Source organism: Gossypium arboreum, chromosome 3 (genome assembly GCF_025698485.1).
Source record: "Gossypium arboreum isolate Shixiya-1 chromosome 3, ASM2569848v2, whole genome shotgun sequence".
NCBI lineage: Eukaryota > Viridiplantae > Streptophyta > Magnoliopsida > Malvales > Malvaceae > Gossypium > Gossypium arboreum.
In genome coordinates, this window is record NC_069072.1 from 119,270,229 (window position 1) to 119,276,454 (window position 6,226).

Genomic DNA, 6,226 nt, shown 5'->3' on the forward strand with positions numbered 1-6,226 from the left:
AATAAGGAAGCCATATCTCTTCTTCAACCTTGACATTCGACTATTACATGTAAGTCTTCTGTCTATCGATTTTTCGTAAATTTTATATTTTTGAGATCGTTGCAGCTTAATCTATCTAGCCCAGGGACTATTTTGAAATACTGTCAAATTTTTGAAAACTTTCCATTGATGTTCTTGAAGCTTTTTAGTTGATAATGGTTTAGTTTGAAGCTTGATGTTGAAATAGGACAATTTTGTAAAGTGATTTATTATAGTTTTTAAGTTTAAGGACTAAATTAAAAATATATTAAATTTGGCATGGTTTTCTTGTAAAATTTCAGTATGTGAGGACTACTTATTGATGTTTAGGAATTCAACAATATGGTTTAATGGATTAATTGTGAAAATAAACTTGTTTCGGTTTGAAGGACTAAATTGAGAAAAATGTAAAATTTTAGGGAAATTGTGAAAAATATCATGTAACAGCCCGATTTTGACCCTAATCAGAACGGTGGTTTCGGGACCACGAATCCGAATCAGAAAAATGTTTTAAATTAAATTTTCGGTATTAGTTATGTGTGAATTGATATCCATGAAAGTTTCGTATCTTAATTTTTCTGTTTAGATGCCGAATTATAAAGAAAGGGTGTAAATGCACAATAGGTAAAATTTGATGAATTATGTGTGAATGCCGAATTGTTAATGATCTTTTATTTTGGGGGAGTTAAAATGCTATTAAACCAAAAATCATGCATGGACACAATCGGTCATTAGATAGTGGAAATAGCATAATTTTATAATGGCTATTTTGGCAACTTAATAATTATATTATCACATTAACTTAGTAAAATAGGAAGTGGTGGAGTTTTCATCTTTGGAAAAACCGTAGATAGCCAAGCAAAAGAAAGAAATAGATTCCTTGCATTCGGCCCTTGTCTAGTTTAATTTAAAGGTATGTTTGAGTTTAATTTTTAGAAATTTTTGCACATTTCGGATGATTGATAAGTTGCTTAGTTAACCCATAGTTTAATTTTTGGAATTGGTAAGGCAATGGTATTCGACCATGGATAAAGGTTTGAGAAAAAAAAAATAGTTTGAAGTTGCATAATAGAAGAGATGTGTTATATTATTGAGTTTTATACTAGAAGTTTGCATGAAATTAACTAAATAGGGCTTATTTGCTTAGTTGATAAATTGAGGAGCTAAATTTTGAAATAGATTAAAAGGAAGGATTTATATAAACTTAAGGAATATTCGGCCTAAGTAAGTTAGGTTGGAATTTTTGATTCATGTTTTTGTTATATTGGATTAAAATGTAAAAATGTATAATGTGAAGGGCAAATTGGTAATTTGCTTGATTATGAGTTTGAGAGTTAATTTAATAAAATTTTCTTTGAATGAGTTCAATTTGAATTTTTAATAGATCAAGAGCAAAAAGGATCGGGTTTGGATCGGGGAAAGGAGAAAATAGTCGAATAGTCGAAAAATATAGTCCGTCGATATTCGAGGTAAGTTACTAAGCAAATAATTGTTGTTGAATTATATAAATGCAATTTATATATATATATACATATATACATGCTGATTTGGAAATTACAAAATGTTAATTATGCTGAAAGTGAATGTTTTGAATAGGCATGAATGGATATATATATATATATATATGTGAATTATCGAGCACTAAGTGTGCTAAGTGAAACTATCGAGCACTAAGTGTGCGATCTCATTGCATTGCGAGTTAAATAATAGCACTAAGTGTGCGAATACAACAAGTGATCGAAAGTGGACAAACGAGTTATTTATCAAATGCAAAAGTAATAAGTGGAATATTTAAATTCGTAATATGCAGGTATGTATCGAACCTATGTGGTTGATATTATTGAATTTGGAATTACGGGGTTGGTTGTAGCAAATGTGAAATTTATGAAAGAATAGTAAAATGAAAGATGAAGGAGTTAAAAGGAATGAATTCATATATTATATGCATGTTATAATGTTTGATTATTTATTTTAACTGCATATGAACATTCGGCTAATTATGAAAATGTGAGATTGGAAGTGATGAGTAGTTATGTGAAAGAGTATATGTATATTCAAAATTATTGGAAATTATATGTGAATGATTGATAGATATATGAACTGATAAGTTTGGATGAATATGTGATTATGGAAGTATGACTCGGTTATTTAATTGGACTATCAATGTCTTTTAAATTGTTTAAATTGCTTACAACTTACTAAGCTAAGATAGCTTACTTTGGGTGTGTGTTTACTTGTTTTTATTTTATAGATTTTAGAGATCATTTCGTGCTTGTGGATCGTTCGTGAAGTTCACCACACTATCGTCTATTTCAATATTAATGAATGTTTAATTTGAATTTATGGCATGTATAGTCTAGTATTTTTGTTGGTTGGATTTGAGTTGTACTTTAGAAGCCATGCGAAAATGGCTAAATATGATGTTTAAACTTAAGTAAATTATGGTTGATTTCATAATTAAGAAATGCTATAATATATATATGTGATGGAATTAATTTAATATTCTTGGTATATGCGAATGAATTCATGATCTGTTGGTATGGTTAGATTATGGATATATCATGCATAAGAATGGATTGTTGATATGAAATTATTAAAGATGTATGCCGTTGACTATAGTATAAATTGGGCATTTGTTATTGATTAGTTGATAATCGGTTCTAGAAGAAATAATTTATTTGTGTACTTGGAAGATTTTTGATATAAGATATGAATTTTGGTTGGCTTATGGGTTTAGTTATATGTGAGATTTTATGCACGTTTTATGAATGAGAAAGTTGCTAATGGATCTTTAATAAGTATAATTAAATTCAGTTTTGGTTGATAAAATGAATAAATGGACATTTATTTATGTTTGATTAAATTAGATGAGTTCATACAAGATAAAATTGACTTTGTTTATGGTACTTTCCTTATTAAATCATGTGTATATTAGATGTTTGAAATTTGGCATCTTTATGAATTTTACAAATGACCTTATGAAAGGTATAATTGATAATGATTAGATGCCAAATGAAATTAGATGATGATCGGTGATTTATATATATATATATATATATACGTTATTTATTTATATATGTATGTAAGAAATCCTTGACTTTAATGAATGCTTTGTATTTGATAGGATTTAATATTGTCTATAAATTGTATATTATAGAAATGTTATAAACTTTATGTTTAACTGTGATATTAAAATGATGATAATTATTAAATGATGAATTTTGTTTGATAATGCCTTGTAACCAGTTCGGCGACGGATACGAATTAGGGGTGTTACATTTCAATAATTAGTCCTATGTATTAAATGGATTGTTGTAAAGTATTTGGGACTAATAAATGAATTAAATTATCGTATAGATCAAGAACTAGTAGAAAATCGTGAAAAAGAGAAAATTGTTGACTAGTCCCTAATATTATTATCTCTACAGTTTAGCCCTGGTAAGTTCATATGGTTTAATCTATTATAATTTGTAGTACTATATTGACTTGTGATTTATGATTTTTTGAATATGTGTGCATATAATTAAATTGTCATAACTTGATTCAAGGTGAGAAATGTAATTGAACTATAAAGTATGACGTGATTTTGTGTATTGAGCCTGGATGAACATATGATAAGATACAATTGGCATGCCAATAGGTTATATTGCGTACTGTACAATATTGATATGTGATGAGATAACAATACACGACTTTATATATTATACACTTTGTATATCGAAATCCAGCATTTGTTGCTAATTTTTGAGTTATATGTACAGTGATTTTGGCGTGTTTTTAGGGCAGATGTAAAGCCTACTAGCTTGGCACTTGGTGGCTAGGTATGTTTCTGGAGGGATGTTAGCCAGCGGGCTTGGCACATAGTGCTGAGGCGTGTTATTGGTTGGACTGGCTCAGTTGAGCATTCTGGCGTGTTTTGGGTGGATAACTGTTATCCGTATCTATTTATATAGTTCTTCGGGTTGAATTTAATGGTTAAATGACATGATGTCGATATACATTTGATATTTGGTTATGATGACTTGATGATGACTTGTATACATTTCATGATTTTTGATTTATATCGTGACTTGGTATTAAGTGATCTCGTATAGTTGGAGTGATTGTATGAATTGTATTTACGAAACTCACCTGTTGAATGGTTGTGGTTGACATTGTTAATGTTAGCTAATGATTTTGTTGATTATTAAATTATGATTATATGGTAAGTTATATCATTTCAACCTATGAACTTACTAAGCTCGTAGAAGCTTACTCGTGTTGATTTTCTTGTTTTCTTATAAAAATCGTTCTGCGGAGCTGAGTGATCAAATCAAATTGAAGATCACACTATCCAGCTTTGTTTTGGAAGACTTTGAAACTGTTATACTATGTTTTTTGGCATGTAATAGGAGTGTTTGAAATATGTACATAGATGTTATGGATGCATATATGTTTCGTAATAGTTTAGGTTATGAACGTGAGATTGATGGATAAATGTTAAGGGTGTTAATGAGTTATGCATGGAAGCTTGTATGTTGATTATCTTGATAGGAAATAGCTTTATGGATGTGTTTTGGTTTATAAATATCTTTGGGAGCAAGAAGTTATGTCAAATTTTTACTTACATGATTTTTTTTTGATATGTTTGAACTTGGTTAGATAATGACATTGGAAGATAGAGTTGAAAGTTGGTTATGATGGTGCCTTATGGCATAAAGGTTAGGCACATATGAGGTTATTTGAGTTGTTTTTTAATATGCTTTTAGTGTCTTTTGGATAGATTTATTAAATGGTATATAGAATGCTTATTGCATGAACAAACATAATTCTAAAAGCTTGTACGGTAAGATGTTATGTATGCATGCATGAATCTTTAAAATGGTAAGTGAATTGAGTATGGAATAAGTTTTTAAACATAAGATTTTTGACCATTTTGAAAAGGTATTGATAATTTGGATCAGGGTATCGATACCAGACCAATTGAACAGTTTAAAAATTTGATAGAATGCTAATTTGGTATCGGTATTTTTCATCCAGTATCAACAAATCCTTAAAAATGTTGATACCTCCAAAAAGGTATTGATAAAATGTTTTGAACCAAAATTTTTAAATTTAGAAAAATGTCAAAATGGTATTGATATTTAATTTGGTATCGATACCAAATAACAAAATATCGATACCTATTTCAAAGATATCGATACTTTGTTCAAGTCTTGTAAAATTTATAATTGTCATTTGTCATGCCCGAGTCCAACCCTTTGTATTCTAAAGCTTTTTTAAGTTTTGTTTTTGTATGAATATCATGTTTAACTAATGTTTGTTTATTAATGATTGTTTTAATTAAATTTTCAATTGGAATTGCATAAGTGTAATCTGTTTATTGACTTAGCATCTCGTAACCCTAATCCGGTGATGGAGTCAGGCGAGGGGTGTTATAGATTGTGTCTTAAGATTTGGGTAGAAGTATTAAGGTAGTTGTAAAGTTAAATCTTGTCCTTAAATGTTCATCAAATTAGTGAATTTGAGAAAATCCTTGGTGGAGGAAAGCTAAGGTAGTGGAGTAGACAATTAGGGCTGAAACACTTTAAAATCATTGTGTTCATTGTCTCATTGTCTTATCCTTGCTTCCATAAAATTTTTAAAGGCCCATTCATCCCTTTTTTGTCTATTTTGATTGATAAATTGAGCTAACAATTGGTCTTAGAGCAGGTCTTTAAAGATAGTTTAACAACTAAGAGAAGATCTTGGAGCTCAAGCAAGATCAACATTTTTCTAAAAAAATGACATCCACTTCCGATTTAGTAATCTATGGAGAATCCCAGTCTATGTAAAAGCCTCCATACTTCAATGGAGCAAACTACTCTTATTGGAAGACAAGGATGATGCTATTTATTCAAGCCAATGATCTTGCGGCTTGGGACATTATCATGGATGGTCTCTCTATTCCTCAAAAGCAAGAATGAGAGCTATTGGTGCCAAAGAGTAAAAAAGAGTGGAATGAAGAAGATAAAAGGAAGATTCAACTCAATAAAAAGAGTGGAATGAAGAAGATAGAAGGAAGATTCAACTCAATGCACACTTTATTTTGTGTACCTAGTTTGGATGAGTATAGTAGGGTTTCATCTTGTTCTAATGCCAAGGAGATATGCAACAAGCCAGAGGTCATACATGAAGGAACAAGTAAAGTAAAGAAGTCCAAAGTTAGAATTCTCACCCTCAACTATGA